The 21,877-nt window shown below is 43.2% G+C and overlaps 1 protein-coding gene and 1 non-coding gene across 2 annotated transcripts in view; both read left to right on the top strand.

The window, feature by feature from the left end:
* The window catches only part of LOC126162613 (cuticle protein 21-like), a 311,740-nt gene that overhangs the window by 172,012 nt on the left and 117,851 nt on the right, over positions 1-21,877 (top strand). The window lies entirely within an intron of this gene.
* LOC126163325 (U6 spliceosomal RNA) lies at positions 9,626-9,732 on the top strand. Its single transcript, XR_007535216.1, has one exon. It is a non-coding gene; the product is annotated as a U6 spliceosomal RNA (small nuclear RNA).

Below are 21,877 nucleotides of genomic sequence, written 5' to 3'. Positions count from 1 at the left end.
TCTTGAGGACAGTATTATGGAAATGGAAGAGAATGTAGATGAAGATGAAATGGGAGATACGATACTGCGTGAAGAGTTTGACAGAGCACTGAAAGACCTAAGTAGAAACAAGGCCCCGGGAGTAGACAGCATTCCATTAGAACTACTGCCGGCCTTGGGAGAGCCAGTCCTGACAAAACTCTACCATCGGGTGAGCAAGATGTATGAGACAGGCGAAATACCCTCAGACTTCAAGAAGAATATAATAATTCCAAAGCAGGTGTTGACAGATGTGAAAATTACCGAAGTATCAGTTTAATAAGTCACAGCTGCATAATACTAACACGAATTCTTTACAGATGAATTGAAAACTGGTAGAAGCAGACCTCGGGGAAGATCAGTTTGGATTCCGTAGAAATATTGGAACACGTGAGGCAATACTGACCTTACGACTTATCTTAGAAGAAAGATTAATGAAAGGCAAACCTACGTTTCTAGCATTTGTAGACTTAGAGAAAGCTTTTGACAATGTTGACTGGAATACTGTCTTTCAAATTCTAAAGTTGGCAGGGGCAAAATACAGGGAGCGAAAGGCTATTTACAATTTGTACAGAAATCAGATGGCAGTTATGAGAGTCGAGGGGCATGAAAGGGAAGCAGTGGTTGGGAAGGGAGTGAGACAGGGTTGTGGCCTCTCCCCAATGTTATTCAATCTGTATATTGAGCAAGCAGTAAAGGAAACATAAGAAAAATTCGGAGTAGGTATTAAAATCCATGGAGAAGAAATAAAAACTTTGAGGTTCGCCCATGACATTGTAATTCTGTCAGAGACAGCAAAGGACTTGGAAGAGCAGTTGAACGGAATGGATGGTGTCTTGAAGGGAGGATATAAGATGAACATCAACAAAAGCAAAACGAGGAGAATGTAATGTTGTCGAATTAAGTCGGGTGATGCTGAGGGAATTAGATTAGGAAATGAGACACTTAAAGTAGTGAAGGAGTTTTACTATTTGGGGAGCAAAATAACTGATGATCGTCGAAGTAGAGAAGATATAAAATGTAGACTGGCAATGGCAAGGAAAGCGTTTCTGAAGAAGAGAAATTTGTTAACATCGAGTATAGATTTAAGTGTCAGGATGTCGTTTCTGAAAGTATTCGTATGGAGTGTAGCCATGTATGGAAGTGAAACATGGACGGTAAATAGTTTGGACAGGAAGAGAATAGAAGCTTTCGAAATGTGGTGCTACAGAAGAATGCTGAAGATTAGATGGGTAGATCACATAACTAATGAGGAGGAATTGAATAGAATTGGGGAGAAGATGAGTTTGTGGCACAACTTGACGAGAAGAAGGGACCGGTTGGTAGGACATGTTCTGAGTATCAAGGGATCACAAATTTAGCATTGGAGGGTAGCGTGGAGGGTAAAAATCGTAGGGGGAGACAAAGAGATGAATACACTAAGCAGATTCAGAAGGATGTAGGTTGCAGTAAGTACTGGGAGATGAAGAAGCTTGCACAGGATAGAGTAGCATGGAGAGCTGCATCAAACCAGTCTCAGGACTGAAGACCACAACAACAACAACAACAACAACAAGTAGCGTGGAGTATGGGTGATGATAAGCGTCAGTCAGTTTTGCAGGCCACCTGTTGTATGAACATAGCATAATAACGTATTAAGGCCATTGCTGTATTTCGGCTCCCTGACCTGGAGAAATAATCTACGAATTATCAGCAGATTAACCGCGAATACATTCCTGTATCAATATAATATCTATTTACATCGCTGTTTTCCCCGTACTTTTTAATGATGTCATACTGTAATTATCTTTTACTGAAAGACTGAATATTGCCAGCCTGTATTAACATAATGTCTATTGCCATCACTGTTTCAATCGTTCTTTTTAACGGTATAGTATGTAATTAACTTGTTACTGAAAGCCTAAATATTGCCGTAGCTTAAGCCTCTTTAGACAAGATGGCTAAGATCACTGGTCCACGACTCGTTCACACTTATGAGTATATGAGCTTAACGCACGTTAGTGCTTACACATTCAAACAGAATTTGGTCCTTCGAATCTTCCTTGTGGAAGATAATTTCGATACTAATTGTTTGTTCGTCAAGGAGAGGAAGGGCGTTGGCGCTTACCTGTGTATCATTGTATTCAGTTAAGTCTTAAGTATCTTAGTGTTGTCTTTGGTAACGATGGGATGTGGCCGTTCCGTGGTCCATCGATCCATCTGCAAATATGGCACTTGTGGGGCATATCATGTGCCGACTCCAGTTTTCATACTTTCATTTCCGTTACAAATTTGTAACTCGTCACATGAAAATATATATTTTAAAAAATAACGCTGTAGAATGAAGGTGGACATTGTGCCTATTTTTTTCCAAGGACGTACATTAAAGGCTGTCTTAAGGTTACGACTAGACACAACAACGTCGAGATAATAACGGCTGAAGTATTCGGATCCCACTATACATATGTTTTTGTGTTTGGCGTATATACCTGATTCAGTACGATGTGCAAAATCCTTGCAAACACGAGGAGTAACTATTATAACCACTACTTATGTACAGCATCTCCGAATTCTTCTTCGTTCTCTTAACTCTATCGTTTACAAACTTGTGGTCATTCGACATTTGTAGTGGCTAAGAACTGAGTTCTCCGATGTTACTGTATGACGCTGTCGTGCTCAATAAGGTCGTCTTTCATGGAAATTGGCGCCTGTTGATAGCTTTCAGACACACTCAATACTGATTTATTGTGCATACATGCCCGAGCACACTTTAACCGTGTTTCTTTAAATAATCTGCAATCTCGTTTTACCACTTAGGTGAGCCGAGCGGAGTGGCCGCGCGGTTAGAGGCGCCATGTTACTAACTGCGCGGCCTCTCCAGCCGGAGGTTCGAGTCCTCCCTCGGGCATGGGTGTGTGTGTGCTGTCTTTAGCGTAAGTAAGTTAGTTTAAGTAGTGTGTAAGTCTAGGGACCTATGACCTTAGCCGTTTGGTCCCTTAGAAATTCACACATTTTCACTTAGGTGACGCATCCATTTCGATTATTTGTAAGTTAAAAGGGACGTCTAACACGCTGCTGTTTGGGGTTTAAGATCTACAAACATGTATGTTTTCATTTTATTAACAATAATACAAGGTTCTTCTACAGGCAACTTTTTACTTTATAACGAGAACCGTATGTGGGGGTTGATGGCTGAAGCATGTAGACTAAGACTATAATCAGACATCCGGATGTTTTAGATTCGCGAACATGTGAACCGCGACTCACGGTTGTGGCAACATTTCGTTCATGAGATCAGTCAAGAGAGATCATTATTTCATTCAACGTAAAACCGATTCGTCTCGTAATCTTAGATGTGACTAATAGATACATTATGATTATGTATATTTCACAAGTCTTACCTGACGATCTGTGAATATAATGCTGCGTAATGACTGCTGAAGCTCTGAACATACTAAGGTTCCAAGAGCTAGATCTGCGAGAATGGAATGGTGTAGCTTCTTCATCAGTATAATTTTGCTAAACACAAGCCTTCGCGAACCTCTTTCTAGTAAAAAATTAAAATATTTCAATTGTTTAGCCCTAGCGCTTTTGGTCACACTGGTAGACTGGACCATAAGTGACTCAGAAAATGACAGACTTACTGATAATTGTACAGAAAAGACAACTAGATAACTAAAAAAATAAAAGACTGAACAACTAGCACGCAATAAATTCTACCAAGCCAGTAGGTTTCGAAGTAAGTACGGTTCCGTTTAAAGCAGATAGTTGAATTCATTTATCTTAAGGCAGACAACGTAAATGGTAAAAGTGCAGCTTAAAAGTAAATGTAAAATCGTCGACTGCAAAGAAACTTTCATAATCTTCACGGCATATAAATCAAAACAAATTGCGTGTCCGAAGGAACATTGGTTCGTAATTCGAAATAACAAGGGCACTGCAATATCATATTTATCCGTCGACGCCGGGCAAGCGACTCTCAAGTAAAATGTCTCCTCTGTACGGAAATATACGTAATGGATGTACGAGTACAGCTGTAGACACATGGTTGACGATATATGGAATTTTGGGCGTGGATCTGAGTCGAGCTCGGACAGCCAAAGGGGAGGGTAAGCGAAAAATCCGAGTTAGAGTCCGGTCAGGCACAAATTTTCATTGTCTGCATCCCATTACACAGCTGATGGTAGACCATATTCGTAACTGCGAATACATTTCATATATTTCATGACGACTGTAGTCTCCGCAGCGTCTGTTCCTTCGGATATGCATGCACTTCCAAAGGAGTAATACATCGTAATTCGGAATAACACAGGCACTGATAGTTTAGTTTGGTCAAATTACGCAGTGGTTTCAATAACGCAGAATCACACAAAAACTCGAGAGAATATTTTAAAGGGAAAAGTTTCCACTACGTAACATGAAATATCACCGCTACCCACAGTACTTGCAGTTAAAAAGAGGATAGTAACTTACGTCGAACGATTTGTAAATACCTGTTTTTTTCTCGCCAGCTGTGATCGACATTTGTAGAGAAACTACATTTTTTCCTACTGAAGTTCAAGATCCATTCGGCAGCAAGGTCAGTTGGCACCAATCAATTTCTCATATTTAACAAGGTTAATATAAGAACAGGACCGTTGTCTGTTTTGAGAAAATACAGAAACGGCCCGAACACATGAGTGCAACACGTAACTGGTTTGAAATCCGAACAGTGGCCTTCCACTGTGAATCCTGGGCTTTCGCTGTCGAGTGGGGGTACACTGACAGAACGGTAGACTTTCTTGAAACCAGAGCATTGAATGAGTCCTTCGGAAAAGTCACAGCCGATTCGTTGCTTATCTTAATCTTAGTCAGATACATTTCTGTATCGAATGGGTTCGTTGACAGAGTTTTGGGGATTAAACGGCAAAATTTTTACACTCTGTCCCTCGCGATAGGCAGCTTAGGTTGAGGATGTAGTAATAAAGTTATTGTAAAAGTTTTATTACGTGTTCCTACTTTACGCAGAACCTCAGTGTGTTGAATGTAGTTAGTCAGACTTTTTCCAAAATGTTCAAATGTGTGTGAAGTCCTAAGGGACCAAACTGCTTAGGTCATCGGTCCCTAGACTTACACACTACTTATACTAACTTAGACTAACTTATGCTAAGAACAATACACACACCCACGCCCGAGGCCAGACTTTTTCATGCATCATAGCTTTTTGTCAAATATCGAACTCAATCCAAATTTCATGCTGTAACCGTAGGTGTGTGTTATGTTATGTTGTGTTAACCGGGGACCTAGAAACGACGGGGAGGCTCCGTCCCCGCCGCAGCCGCAGTGTTCCACAACCCCACGACGACTACCGCAGTCCACTTCACCCCTCCGCCGCCCCACACCAACCCAGGGTTATTGTGCGGTTCGGCCCCCGGTGGACCCCCCAGGGAACGTCTCACACCAGACGAGTGTAACCCCTATGTTTATATGGTAGGGTAATGGTGGTGTACGCGTACGTGGAGAACTTATTTGCGCAGCAATCGCCGACATAGTGTAGCTGAGGCGGAATAAGGGGCACTAGCCCGCATTTGCCGAGGCAGATGTGAAGTGTTGGCAGAAGAGCCAACACCTTGTTGCTAGAGGAGGCCGAAAGGCACGCGTTAAAGCTCACGCAGACTGGCGTGAGGTCTGGAACAGTTAAGGGAAATTACAGTAGCAAATAAAGTATGTAGTTGAAGTAACACTTAACTTTATTCCATAATTGGTGAACATCGCTCTTGATATCACATAAGTGCAATCTCAATATCAATTGGTAATGGCGCCTTGCTAGGTCGCAGCAACTAACGTAGCTGAAGACTATGCTAACTACCGTCTCGGCAAATGAGAGCGTATTTGTCAGGGTAGCATCGCTAGCAAAGTCGGCTGTACAACTGGGACGAGTGCTAGGACGTGTCTCTAGAGCTGCCGTGTGGCGGCGCTCGGTCTGCAATCACTGACAGTGGCGACTCGCGGGTCCGTCGTATACTAGCGGACCGCGGCCGATTTAAAAGCTACCACCTAGCAAGTGTGGTGTCTGGCGGTGACACCACAAGATGGAAAACCGCCTAAAAACCATCCACAAACTGGCCGGCTCGCCGGACCTCGACAGAAATTCGACGGGCGGATTCGCGCCGTAGACCTGCGCTCCTTCCCGCCCGGAAAGCCGTGCGTTAGACCGCACGACCAACCGAGCGGGCGTAGGTGTATTAATCTTGTCTCTGTCAATCGAAGTAAATAATTTAATATTTCAACGACAGTGGCTACCGATTGGTTTGAATATAAACATTTTCCGTGGTGTCCTTCCGGTGTACTTAAAGGGAGAAGGTCAGGATGTCATCGTTCCGTCAACGAATAAGTCCTTAGAGATGTAGAACAAGTTCTACTTGGACAGAGGAGCCACACAAATACACTCTTTGAATGTCTTAGCCAGTATTCCACCTGCCTTGATGCGAGGTACGTCAATACTCGGTACAACCCCTTGCTCCCTTACTTTCAGAAAAATGTGAAGAATATGATATAGGTGTTAGGGTTTGGCGGCAAAAACTCGTCTGAAGTCGTCCTGTATGCAGCAATGTCGGTAACATTCTGACTATGGATTGACATGTATGATGGTATCTAAAATATCATGAACTGGCACTACCTTCGTCTTGGAAAGGCACATATGAAGGATGAAGTTGCAGTGTTGTGACCTAGACCTGCTAGTGTGTGCAGATCATTTCTGTTACCTATGAAATCGAACAGACCGAGACCAGGTTTATGTTGCCCTAGCACCACTATTCCTAATCCACACTGTCACATATGTGCCCTGCTGCACGACGAACACACACAACACTGTAAAACATCAAGATCGCCGCTGGATAACTGCCCAGAAATGAATATTTGAAAGTCATGTAAATGAGATGTTTTTTTGCTATAAACATGTCGTATTTACAACTCCCCTTATGGAATCACACAAAAATTCTTATCACTCAAGATGTGCATGTCAACTACAATACTAATCACTGAAAGGCTATAGGGAAGTGCAGATTCTTTCCTTTAAAATTAGCTATGCCACGAATGGATGGTTGAGTGGAAGACACAACGCCGAATGAGCAACGTGATGGATGTGCCATACCTCAGCAGTAAAGCGCATCACTTAAACCTGGCACGTCAGCTTCTCTCGAGGTTCCAGTAATTAGTGTCTTTTGAACATTTGTCTCCTAACATGCTCACGCAGCCAGTGGTTGCATTAGCCAACGAGAATCCGTCAGATCTCCGACGTTTCTCAAATCTTTGTTATTAATTTTTTTATCGACTGCAGATTATATAACGAGAAAAATGTCTCTCCAGGTGAACTGCTGCATCAGAGCTTCTCATTACTTATTTGCGATGAAGCTAACTGTACCTTTTGTAGTAAAGAAAACATTCAAAATTTATGTTCCGGCCTGTGATTTGTCCGTTTATATTTAGGCGGTAAGCAGTGCGGTGTTGGCGGCAAGCGAGAGAAGGCTCCATCCCCCATATGTTACGTCCGACACCGCGGGTCTATGGCGCCTTGATGGTGAAGGTATTTACTCCCCCCCTTGTAGCCTTTGAACCAGCTTTCACATGGCCACACAAGCAACGATGGTGAGTTGTTCCTCCCACGACGTAAACTGGACGTTTATCTTCATCAAAAGAGATCGTAACATTGCATCTTCATAGCACCAACCGGGCCGCCGAGTTTTTCGCTCTTCTGCGGAAGGTGTACAGCCAACAGAATCACATGCCCTAATCCCGGATAGTTCAGTTTCAGTTTAGGACAAGTGGGTGAGGGGGAACTGTACTCCACCACCTCAACTCGCCTTGTAAATTATATCTACATCTACGTCTTCATTGATACTCTGAAAATCACACTTAACTGCCTGGCAGAGGGTTCATCGAGCCACCTTCACAATACTTATCTATTATTCCAATCTCGAAGATAAATACGAATACCTAAATCTTTCGGTGTGATCTCTGATTTTCTTTATTTTATTATGATGATCGTTTCTCCCTGTGTAGGTCGGAGTCAACGAAATATTTTCACATTCGGAAGAGAAATTTGGTGATTGAAATTTCGTGAGAAGGTTCCGCAGCAACTATGTCCCCTCCAAATCCTGTATCATGTCCTGTGACAATATCTCCCCTATTTCGAGATAATACAAAACGTGCTGCCCTTCTTTGAACTTTCTAGATGTACTTCGTTAATCCTATCTTGTAAGGATCCCACATCGCGCAGCAGTACTCCAAAAGAGCACGGAGAAGAATAGTATAGGCAGTCTCTTTAGTAGATATGTTGCATCTTCTAAACGTTCTGCCAATAAACAACAGCCTTTGCTTTCTCTGTACCACAACATTTTCTATGTGTTCTTTCCAATTTAAGTTGTTCCTAATTGCAATTCCTAGAGATGTAGTTGAATTTACGGCCTTTAGATTTGACTTTTTTTTCGTGTAACCGAAGTTTAACGGATTCCTTTCAGCGCTCATGTGGATAACCTCACGCTTTTCACTACTTAGGGTCAATTCCCAGTTTTCGCACCATACAGATATTTTTTCTAAATTGTTTTGCAATTTTTTGAGCTTCTGATGACTTTACTAGACTATAAACGAGAGCTTCATGTGCAAACAACCTAAGACGGCTGCTCAGATTGCCTCCAAAATATTTTATATAGATAAGGAACAGCAGAGAGCCTATAACACTACCTTTGGGGACGCCACAAATCATTTCTGTTTTACTCGATGACTTTCCGTCAATCACTACGAACTGTATTAACGGATTGCTACACGTGAAAGAAGATGTAAGTCGAGACGTAAGCTACAGGCAACACGTATAACACAGTAAAGATTTAAAAGAGCGCTATAAACTTACTAACCGAACTGCAAACAAAGGATACGTAAGTTACAAGCAATTTATTCTCAGTGTCATAAAGAATAACGTGCTGAGCGTAACATTTACATTAAAAGTGTTAATTTCTCACCACTTACAAAAAAAAAAAGAAGACTAAAAACATACGAAACTCAAATCACACTACACGTACCACTACGGGAACTATACGTCACCCTGAATAGTGAACACGCCCTGCTGTATGTCAGTGCGGCCCAGTACTATGCAATGTTAGTCGTTTATTGCCGCCACTCATCATCTACCTGTGCTGGTCTGGCGAAAATGAAAACAGTTTCACTGAACGCTATAAAACTGATATTCCAGTATTGCTATGCCTGTAGAGCATGATGCTTAAAATGTCCTCTTTGTGACAGCTCATTTTCAGTATTTGAAGTACACGAATAAACCATTCCCACAGATGAAGAATGGCGCGACTGCACTGCGGCTATTGGCGATGTGCAGCGTTACTTTTAATGTGGAGATCGCGACACAACGCGCCCAGAGGAAATGTACACTCTTTGACATAAAACTCGACCGGCGGCTGGCCGCTTCAGAGGCTAAGTCCGCGCCGATCGCGACATGGGACAAAAAAACTGGCCAACTCGCTAATTCTATAAGTCCGGTTATCTGCACAATCTGGCAACACTGTAGACTGCGGCACTTCCTGGAGGAAAACTTGTCCCAAGATAGAGAGACTCTAGGCTGATTACACCTGTGGTCTAGCGCGTACTCGCTTCGGCGGTACATATACTAAAATTGGAACGATACAGAGAAGATTAGCATGGCCCCTGCGCAAGGATGACACGCAAAATCGTGAAGCGTTCCACATTTTTTGCCGGCACGGTAGCTCAGCGTGTTCGGTCAGAGGGTTAGTCGCCCTCTGTAACAAAAAAACTGAGTAAACAGATCAACGATGAACCTAAATGGGTGTCATGGGACATCCGCCCCGAACAAATGGAACGAACAATAATGAACAAAATAAGACAAAAATATTAAAACAAAAAAGCGGTAGCGTGCGTTGTTTCTGTTCATAATGTCAGTGGATCGAGAGCAGCTGGCATAAAATATTTTTGTAGCCTCTTCTGTCTGAATGCTGAAGACGTGAATGTAATGGTAGCGCAGATTCAATCTATTTCGCTTTGTGACACACCGATATCAAAATTTTATCTAGTAACGATTTTGCGGCAGATTTCCTGCAGACTGTCCTCCTCTGGACGCCGTATGCGGCAAAGCTCCGGGATCCATTTGCTGGCTACTGGCAGCGGCCGTGGCGACAGCAGCGGCGCTGCATTCCCCCGTTCATTATCGAAAGCGCCTGCTACCGCTCATCGCTTTTGATGATATAAAACGCTTTATTATTAAATGTTGCTCCACAGAAAATTTCTAAAATTTCCAATCACGCTCAAAAGCAACGGAGACAGACGCCCTGATTAGTAGGCGGGTAATCGGCAAGAGCTGAGTATGGCCCGAAATTAATTTTATAGACTGGGACGAAATTAAACCACCTCACTACATTCGATGAATTTATAAATGCTTCATACCTCGTTTCTTTTTCTTTCAAACTTAATTATTTGTGCAACTTTTGGTCAATGTTTGGATGTTTTCGTCAAGCCAGAGTGAGCGTCTGTGGTGTAAAGTGTATTACAGTTCTTGTTTCATTCCTTATGGTAAGTCTATGCGATAAACGGTGTGAATACCTTGCAATGCATGCTCTGTAGCAGTGCAGGCACACTGCACATTTGGAGTTCCATGTATGGGTTCATGAAGTATTTATTGTTGATCGGAAGTGATAGTTACGGTCATCAGATTTAAACCAGAAAAATTTGTCGTTTTGAAGGTTTCAGAGAACGGAAAGGAATTGCTAACGCCGGTGTTAGAAAACGTCTACAGTTAAATGCTATTGCAAAAATTTAGAAGATGGGAATATATTAATGAACATGTGCACTTCATAAACAACCTTCGGACATGTTAGACCTATATGACGAACAAAGCTCAAATTTATATCGTTGACAGTCGATTTGAATCTTTTCAGGACCTATTTTACAGTGAAGCACCTTGGAATTTGCAAAGCAGAAATCCATGATATTAACTTAATTTACTAAGTCGAAATCGAACGAAGATTGATGTTTAAAGGCATTCTTCAGATTTCGCATAAGAAATTTTTACTAGCAGTTTGCAACTCCATTAATTAAAATGGAAAATAAAAGGTTGTAGTCAGCGGCTTCTACCGTGATTCGAACTTATAGTACAAGCACTGCAACGCACAAGGGAACCTCTGAGGTAACGACACACTGGCGGCCAGAGGCGGACTATAGTCACTGCGATGTTGCCTGAGCCTCAAAACGCAACCTTAAACACACAAACAGAGGAGGTGGAGATTACTGTTTTAATGTCCCGTCGACAACGATGTCATTAGAGACGGAGCACAAGCTCGGATTAGGGAAGGATGGGGAAGGAAATCGGCCGTGCCCTTCCTAAGGAACCATCCCGGCATTTGCCTGAAGCGATTTAGGGAAATCATTGAAAACCTAAATCAGGATGGCCGGGCGCGGGATTGCACCGTCGTCCTCCCGAATGCACACACAAACAGGTGTTACTTATGTGAAGAACGCCGTTCTTGGAGTCCAGAAATTAAATATACTTTCTAATTGTGTCATCTTGCAGTGGATTACATCGTACGAGTCTTCGATGTGGAAAACGAATGTCAAGTGAATTTAGCGAGGTAACGCCGACCTACACCCGGAAGTAAACGCACTATCAGAGTGTTGACAAATACTTGCTACGACGCTGCCATTTCTCGGCTCTCTGACGAGGCAGCTCTTCAGCGGAATGCTTGCCGTGATTCTCCGATACGGTTCTTCAGAGTGGAGACGCGCGCGCACGTTTGGTTTTTATGCGGCGTTCTCCCCTGATGGTTTCTGACGTCGCCTTGTGGGCTATGTATACATATGAGACATTCAATTATCATTAATCCAGAATGATACAAGTTTCAGCTTCCGGCGTGGAAGAAGGCTGTTGACGCCGACATTATATCATTTCAACGTAGGGAAAGCAAAAAGGATCATTCAATGTTTCTCATTCAACATAAAGCATGTGAGATAAATTTCCGTAACGTTCATAATCATCTAAAAATACAAACGAAGTAAAAATACACCGGAAGCTTATTCTAATTGAATATAATGTAAGATACCAAACGCTTTGCACCTCGATGTCGTATTTGTCCACTTGCAATCGTTTGCAGCATGCACATAGAATGTCATGATTACCACGAGAATGAAGAAATATGTTGGTAAGGATGGAAGCAAGAAGAGACGCAGTCAACAAATATTCTATTCCTCATGGCATTCATTTCATTTGACACGTAAGAAGAGGTAAAGCGGGAATTTACTTTCGTTAACACGAAAGATATGCCGCACATATTGATAACGAGGAAGTCTGCGTCTTCATACGTTTCCTCCTTGAAATCTGTATGCTCTATTATATACTAAGTAGCCCGATCATTGTTTCAGTAATGTTACCCTCTTGTTTGACCCCGTAACGATGAACAGATTCCAAATGCATGTCTCTGCGTGAAAGTAGCTGTTCGAACCCTTCCTGGGTTGTTTTTTCTGTTTTATTGCTTGGAATTCCTGAAGCAGACCACTGTGCCTTCCCCCCTCGTGGGTTAGGTCTCAAAACTAAACCGCTTTGTATCCAATGGCATAATTTATTCATACAGCATCAGCATAAGACTCTTGCGAGTGAGAGAATGACAATAACAATCGTAACAAGAACAAGCAAATAATGAATGATGTTTATTCCAACGCAGAACGAGAATGGCTTTAAATATAAAAATCTATATCTATATCCATATCTATTGATCTTTGAGTTGGCACAATGCAAATATATTCTTAGCATTTAGTTACTGAATTAGTGAAAATCCGATGAATCTTTGTACATATGTGCTGGGCAGTGTCTCTGTATGCCTGTCGATTGCGTCCGGTCGCTCTTTCCTGTTCTCAGTGTACAGTGAGCGTGCAAAGATGCTTACAAAAGTGTCTCCTGCGAAGTGCCGAGAGATTTCGCCTGATTTCACGCAATCCACATAATGTAGCTGTTATGCATTTCCTTCTTCATGACAATTCTCGGACGCATACTTCAGGGGCAATGAGAATTGAAATTGTTTGATCATCTACCATACAGCTCTGCTCAAATGTGCTCAAATGAACCGCTGGCTGTGAAGACAACATTTTGACACAGACAATGTAGAGAATTATCAGAAAGCATAGGCGGCTACCTTCTATGACGAGGGTATTGGAAAGTTGGTACAACGCTGCGACAGATGTCTAATTCGGGGAGGCGCCTGTGTAGAGATGTAGCTGTAAGGTGTATCTACCTGTCGCAATTAAAACATTTTTAACTTTCACTGTCGTTTCCATTCCGCATCCGATCGGACATTAATAAAATAATAGGCTTCATATTTGTGACAGTGGGTGTCACAACTTGATGATGAGCATCTTTTCCGTATGTAATAAAAGTTCACTCGCTTAATACCTGTGTGATGCACATCTCCTCAAACTTTGGTGAATGTGGGATTGATGTTTCATGGTGTAACCGTTTTGATTCATTGGGTCTATTGTTTATCAGTCTCGCAGTTTTTACAAATGTTCGTGTAACAGTATTGGTAGAATAATCGGCCTGAAAATTATTAAGTAATACTAAAGGAGAGAACAGAAAACTGGGTTGTGACAGACCCTGTCACATAGCGCTCGGAACTGTAGTCTGGACATTAATGTCGTTAATAAGGGCGAGTGACAGAAATGATGAAGTGGTACGCCGGGTGACCTTGACGACTGCGTCGGCGGGCGCCGTAACGGGAGCAGCAGACAGCGCAAGTGCAGTGCCCCGGTTGTGTCGCGCGAATACCTCGGCGGGCGCGCCCTGCCCTGTTCTCGTCTGGCCGCAGCAGGGTGGGCGCGAGGTTGCGCAACTCGCCACGCCGGGGGAGCGGCGCTGCCGTACGGCACGAGGCGTGGCGAGCGAGCGGCCGGCGCGCTTGCCCAACCGGCCGGGCGAACCGGTCCCTGGCCCGCGGACACGCCGGCGACCTCCACAATGCCGTCCGTAGCGCTGCTCGAGTTTTCGGCAACAGCGCTTCTGCGTCCAGCCGGTCTTGCGTCACCCACCTGCCCCCTTAGCGCAATGCAGAAAGCATTGGCGAGAAGCTCAGGTGCAACCAATTGCGGAGTTTACGGTGAAACTTTGTGTGCTATACCTTGTCTCCCAGGCGTGGACGAATACCTAGGGAACCTCTATGTTTCGGGACATCCCGAAGAAACTTCCCACGTTGTTAATGATAGCAGGCGCGGATCCAGTGTGTCGTTCTGGGATGGGGACTGGAGGGGCCAAAGATTTCCTGCCTCCCCTTCTCCCGGCCCCAGTATAACATGTGACACCCATACTTAACATACCACATACGCATAAGATTGTATAACGACAAAAATAGAATACACCTCATGACAGAAAAGTGAAGCACCCAGAAGGGGACAAGGAAATCAAACTCCACTGATTTAGATGGTACATAGCACTATTGCAATGATTACGAAATCGAGTCAAATTTACAAAAAAAACATGACAATGTTCCATCCTCATTGATGGCCCACAATTCTAATAAATGGTCTTTGGGATGAAATTAATGTCTGGTCTGGTCTCACACAAACTGTATCAGGGCCTCTTGCTGGCCACGTGCGTATCTCAGTATTACGCAGACAATTTATAGAGGTGCGTGGCGTGTGTGGACGAGCATTGTTCTGTTGAAAAATAACACCATGATATTGTCGCATGCCGGCCGAAGTGGCCGTGCGGTTAAAGGCGCTGCAGTCTGGAACCGCAAGACCACTACGGTCGCAGGTTCGAATCCTGCCTCGGGCATGGATGTTTGTGATGTCCTTAGGTTAGTTAGGTTTAACTAGTTCTAAGTTCTAGGGGACTGATGACCTCAGCAGTTAAGTACCATAGTGCTCAGAGCCATTTGAACCATATTGTCGCATGGAGGTAACGCATGAGGACATAGAAAATGTACGACGTGCCAGTGTGCTGTAAGAAATGGTTCAAATTGCTCTGAATGGGACTTAACAGCTGAGGTCAGCAGTCCCCTAGAACTTAGAACTACTTAAAGCTAACTAACCAAAGGACAACACGCACATCCATGCCCGAGGCAGGATTCGAACCTGCGACCGTAGCAGTCGCGCGGTTCCGGACTGAGCGCCTAGAACCGCTCGGCCACCACGGCCGGCGTGCCGTAAGAGTTCCCCCATCCACTACCAGCTGTGACCCAAGCCATACTCGATGACTTACCTCACCATTACGTCAGGGGTACCTCCCTAAAACACTGGAAGAATGGGACCTATCGGAAGTCACCGCCATATTCCAGATTATGGTCATCCAAGCTAGTGCACATCCACAATTCACCAGTGAACACAATGCGACACTCTTTATCAGCAGTTTTTTCTTCCTGGTTATCGCACCACTCCAGATGCAGCCTTTTGTGTTGTGGTGTCAACTGCATTTTATGCATTGGGTGACAATTCCCCAGCCCACCTACTGCTAGTCTCCTACAAATGGAGAGGGATTCCACACAATGTTGCAGGGAGTCCATTATGTTTTCTCAGGTGGCAAGTGCCAGATGTGCATCTGAAGTGGTTTCGATGTGTTTGGCTCACAATATGGCGGCCCTCCATTATGATCGGACGTGATCGACTGAAACATTGATGACAAGTATGGTTGACCTCTCATTCCCATTCAGTCCAACATCGGGCCACTGCCACATCCGAATGCCGTGCAAATCTGGACAGGGCATGATTCGACCAGTCGGCAAAATGGAGACCCATAATGAGGCACCTTTGTCCATGCTGATAACACTGTCTTACACGAGTATGTGTCTTCTCTGTGTCTCTCAACATCTGACGCTCTTCACGTTCCTTATGTGTCCTACAACGCCTGATAACAAAACTAAATGCGAATAACACTAATACACTGTGGTGCCCATTCCACCATTCACAGAGAATTGAAACTCTAGATCATGCGTGCATGTATGAAATTGTGTCGACATCCGACCATGTCTTGTGAATGCTTCACTTTTTTTGTCAGGCAGTGTATATAAGATGTTTCAAAATAATCGTAATAATTTGTTTTGATCAGGGGCCGGCCGCGGTGGCCGAGCGGTTCTTGGCGCTTCAGCCCGGAACCGCGCGGCTGCTACGGTCGCAGGTTCGAATCTTACCTCAGGCATGGATGTGTGTGATATCATTAGTTTATTTAGGTTTAGGTAGTTCTAAGTTCTAGGGGACTGATGACCTCAGATGTTAAGTCCCATAGAGCTCAGAGCCATTTGAACCAATTTGGATCAGTGACTAGGACAAGTTCTTCGCTTCTGAGCAGACTGTCATGACATCCATTTTAACCCCTTCCCACCTCCACTCCTTGTATCAGTGACTGTATGTTAGTCCCAATTCCACCGTTGTACACTGACAAGATCTGTATTCTGATGCTGAGACTTCCTCCGACATTACATATTAGTACCAAATAGAAGAACGGTTAATCATCATGTCATAGGGCAGTCTAAAATTAAACAATTTTGTTAACTATATGAATCAGCTCTTTATTTGACCAATTTTTTATAAGCAGCTATTTATTAGAACAAACAGCTAGCGCTGAAGTCTTTTTCAGAGAGCTTAAGGCAACTTAGGAAGTTTACGAGCTACATGCCTGAGTTATGTGTAAAGGATCTGAGAGAATGTAAGAACTAACCATCGTCTTACGCATTTTCAGGAAGACAGTTGCGCCAAAGCTGAAGAAAACATCACAAAAATTAAAATATTATAGAGTGAGATATCATCAGAATAAGGTAAATTGCGTATGTCATACATAATTTCGCTCATTCGTTTAACTGACAACACTGGTGTCAGCTGGGAGTTCGAAGCTTCCTTCCGTTCGTTGGATACTGAACACTTTTAAAGAATTACTTGCTGAGTGCATGGAGTTTCCTGGGTATGTATTTACTCCAGTCTTCTATTACTTCATCTCCTCCTCCCCCTCTCCATGTCCATCGCGTCCTTCATCCTCTCTCCGCCCTTATCCTCTTCCAATCTCTACCTGTTCATTTACTTCTCTCCACTCTCTTTGGCCATCTCATCTTCTTTCATTACTCTGTCCATTTCCTTCTCCCCTTCATTCTTTCCATCTCCTCCTCCCCCATATCTGTGACAATCTCTTCCTCCCCGCTTGCTGTCTGTCTGTTTCCTCCTGCCCCTTTCCCTCTTCACGTTGTCACGCTCACCGCAATAGGACGCTGGTAATTCTTACTCCCACAGTATTTCTTTCGAAATCGTAGCCCATTTGTGAACCAAATTTGATTCAAATCGTTCCAGGGGCTTAGGACGCGGACGCGATTACCGTGACTTTGCCCACACATATGCTGCGTCAAATATATTTAATATACAGGGTGTATCAAAAAGGATGGCGCAAACTCACACGGCTGAAAGTACACGATAATAGAAGCACAAATGTCAAGTAAAAATGGGCTCTAAAAAGCAAAGCTTAAGAGCTATGAGATATTCTTGATTTTAAATATTGTGAAACAATCTCTTCTACTGCAAGCTCTTTGTTTTACATATTTTGGGAAGTGGTAGTGTGGACCAAAACAAGAAAAAAAGTCCAGTAAACATGTGCTCTAAAATACATTTCTTAACAGCTATGAGCACCTGTTCATCTTCAGTACTTTGAAACACAACTCTTCTAATGAAGAGCTGGAAAGAAAGACAAAGAACGTATTTGTCTACCATTATGCATGTTGCAGTTGTTTCATTCTCTATTCTTACATTGTTTTGTGCAAAATAAACGCAACATTGCAACATTTCTGTTTGTTGCTTTAATTTTGGACACCAGTGTAAGTTTTATTACCTCATATCTCCTGAACTGTATGTTGTGTAATATAATTTTGCAGATACATTCAGTTGTAGAGGTGGCTACTGCCTATGACATGGTGTTGTGGATGGAGTTAGCAGCAACGAAGTAATAAATTAAACCATCATGCATGATGCGGCAGTTTTTCACGCATCTGAGTGCTTATTACCTCAAATCTCCTGAACTTTGTGTCGTACAATGATATATTTTTTGTGGTACAATCAGTGGCGTGTGTGAATACTGTCTGAAAAGTGTGGTGCGAATACAGTTAGTAGTAAAGAAGTAATACATTAAAACTTCATGATTCATGCAGAATTTAGCTGCATGAACAGCGAAAATGTGGTAAGCGAGAAACTTTTTTCATTCCTCATTTTGTGGGATGTGTGATCGAAGAAAGTCTCGTAAAGGCTTTAAATTGTATGTAAAGTTGGTTTGTAAGTCACTAAGTGTACTCATTGTCATCTGATGGATGAATGTAGTTTGGCTATTCATGCGTCGTGAGCTACGCTTCTTTCCACCCCCGCCCCCCCCCCCCCCCTCCTCCTCCTTTTGAGAGGTGGGTGGTTCTTTCCAGAGAGTAAGTGATACTTGTGACAACTTTGGTTAAAATTGATCCAGTGGGTTAGGAGGAGATGTGGACAATACAAAGATACATACACTTTTATGATATTTGTGGATTTATACATCTAGGATTGGAGCATGATATCAGTAACCTAAGGTGACTGTACTGACAAATTTCGGAAGCCAAAAAATAGAATAGTAATGTAGGGTACCCACAATTGAGACAGGTTTGCAGTTTTCTGCTTGTATTAGTAAGTTAACGGTATAAAATATTACTCAGCGTCGCTTTGGAGCATTGTAGATGTCACTCCGTCGCTGACGCCGATTATGTCAGTGAGGTGGTGTATATGTGGCCGTCGATTGTACGGAATCAGCGCGGTAAGACGGAGTCGTGTGAAAACATGACAGAACGACAGAAAGGAGCTATTGGTATGGTGTTTAGACGACCCATTTGTTGCTGTATCAGTGTAGACTGTCGAAAGTGTCTACAAGAAGCAGTATTCCATGCGCAGCCGTGTAGCAAGGCCTAACAACAGTGGACATAGACGTGTCGAAAGATGTAACCGACCGGGACGGCAGACGACTGTTACACGCTAGCTACACAACTGCTGCTGTCAGTGAAAGCAGGTTCATCGTAACTCCTCTCTGAGCGAACACTGCGAAAGGAACTGATGCAGTGCAGATTTGGAGTCGGGTATCTCTCAAAGGGCCCTTGCTCTGAATGACAAGTCGTCAGCGGGCCAAACAACACAGAAACCTGACAGTAGCTGGCTGGGGGTGTGTTACGTAGTCCGTGTAGCCATTTTGCCTATTTTCTTATTTCTAATTATGCAAGGTGTCGAGCGCTCCGATGGGCCAGTGAGGAGTTTAAACAGCAGTAGGTACGTGATGTTTGTGCTGTATTTTGTAGAATGACTTAAGTCGACTAGTCGAGGTTACCGTGAACAAGAATCAGGAGGATTATTTCAGCAGTCCCAGTGACGAAGAGTTGCCCTTACTTCCACATCTTCGTGACAATAAACTGGTCATCGGGGCTCAGTTCGAAGCGGGACTCACCACTGAAGACATTTGTACTCCAGTCAATGAGATTCCAGGCCGTGGGCGTGTCTGGAGATGCCCCGGATAGCGGTGGGATACCAACCGGACTATCGCCTGCCAACCAGGAGTGATGGTCTGACGTGTCTTTTATTTTTTTGTAGGACTGCTTTGATTGTGATCCGCAGCACCCTTACAGCACAGCGGTACTTCGATAATATTTTATGCTCCCATTTTGCTGCCCTTCATGGCAAGCCATTCTATGCTTACATTTCGGCAAGATAATGGCCGCCTGCATACGGCGACAGTTTCTGCTGCTTGTCTTCGTGCTTGCCAAACCTCTTCTTGGCTAGCAAGGTCCCATACTTCTCCCAAATCGAGAACGTTTGGAGCATTATGTGCGGGGACCTCCAATCAGTTCGGTTCAAAATGGTGCAAGCCTCTAGGCACTATGGGACTTAACATCTGATGTCATAAGTCCCCTAGACATAGAACTAATTAAACCTAACTAACCTAAGGACATGACACACATCCATGCCCGAGGCAGGATTCGAACCTGCGACCGTAGCACCCTCGTTGTTCCGGACTGACCGCTCAACCACAGCTGCCGGCAATCAGTTCGGGATTTTGACGATCTGACATGCCAACTGAACAAAATTTCGCATGGTATCCCTCAGGAGGACGTCGAACAACTAAATCAATCAATGTAAAGGCGAAAAACTGCTTGCATAAGGGCTTGAGATGGACCAACGTGTTATTGACTTGCTCAGTTCGTAAAACTCTTCCTCTTGAATAAACTATCCATTTTCTTTTTTTTGAAATTTTAATCATTTGTTTGACTGTACGTGTACATCACATCTACCAATTTCCGTCCCATTCGGATAATTCCTTCGTTGTAGTCTTTTTTTGCCTTAGAGTGAACTTCTTATCTATAAAATGGGTAAAATAACAATAAAAAAACAGCTTGTCGCTACTGCGGTACAAATTGGTTGATGAAATCGTTCTGTTATACATCCCTACAAAGAGTTAAACAAAAATATGGAAGGACTAAAAACACAATACATTACTGCAATTTTGTCACATGATGACATGATGGAGACTGTGGCTGTTGTTTGAAGACAAATGTTGATGGTGTTAGGACAGCAACCAGCCACAAATTCACTTTGGGTTCCTTTATTCAAAGGGTACCGTTACCGGTTTCGAATCGTTGTGATTCACCCTCAGATGGTTTACACGCTTTCTTTATGACATGTGGTGTGTTTTATACAGATTAATTGTCCTAAAATAAAATAATACATAATTATAAAAACGCCACAGACAGATGGTTCCGTTACAGATTTTCGTTGCATGTGACTTACGTGAAACGTCGGTTTGGAGTGTTTGTTTTCGTAACATTCGTCCAACAGATGTAAATACATTCTCACTGCATTCTTATTGTTGCACACATAAATTGTTCTCACTGAACACTTTAGATTTCTCACTGCGAAGATTTCTACCACGCACCACATGTTTTGTATGAGTATCACAGATGCTATGATATATCGTAACATTTGACGATGATGTCCTATGTTTGGAAAGATCATGTATTCAATTACGCAACTGTAATACCTTTTACACTAGTACAGAGACATTGAAGTTTTGAGTTGATATTGTTAAATTAAGTACTGTATAGGTAAAATAGTATATTATTTAATTACATTTAGCATCATGAGAATTATAGTAACATATAAATTTGCTACTTGGTCTGCAGATAGGTGTACTAATATTATTTACTTTGGAGGTTGGAAAGTAATTTTTGGAATTTTTCAGGAAAGGGGTATTAGCTAACTCAGTTTGTTCGTTAAGGATATGGTTTGGGGTGCTGTTTTTGTGTATGTCTATTTCAATTTCTTCTAATATATTCATAGTGGCTCCTTTTTCTGCTAGATGTAAAATTTTTAAGTTGTCCTCAATGTTTCCCACTGAATGGTTTTCTTCAGCAATATGGGCTGCAAATACTGATTTGTCCAAGTTACCAAGTCTTAAAGCATCAATATGTTCTTTGTATCTAATCTCAAAACTTCTGCCTGTCTGTCAAATGTACACTCCTGGAAATGGAAAAAAGAACACATTGACACCGGTGTGTCAGACCCACCATACTTGCTCCGGACACTGCGAGAGGGCTGTACAAGCAATGATCACACGCACGGCACAGCGGACACACCAGGAACCGCGGTGTTGGCCGTCGAATGGCGCTATCTGCGCAGCATTTGTGCACCGCCGCCGTCAGTGTCAGCCACTTTGCCGTGGCATACGGAGCTCCATCGCAGTCTTTAACACTGGTAGCATGCCGCGACAGCGTGGACGTGAACCGTATGTGCAGTTGACGGACTTTGAGCGAGGGCGTATAGTGGGCATGCGGGAGGCCGGGTGGACGTACCGCCGAATTGCTCAACACGT

This window comes from Schistocerca cancellata, chromosome 2 (genome assembly GCF_023864275.1).
Source record: "Schistocerca cancellata isolate TAMUIC-IGC-003103 chromosome 2, iqSchCanc2.1, whole genome shotgun sequence".
Lineage (NCBI taxonomy): Eukaryota > Metazoa > Arthropoda > Insecta > Orthoptera > Acrididae > Schistocerca > Schistocerca cancellata.
This window is presented reverse-complemented; position numbering and strand designations above follow the sequence as displayed.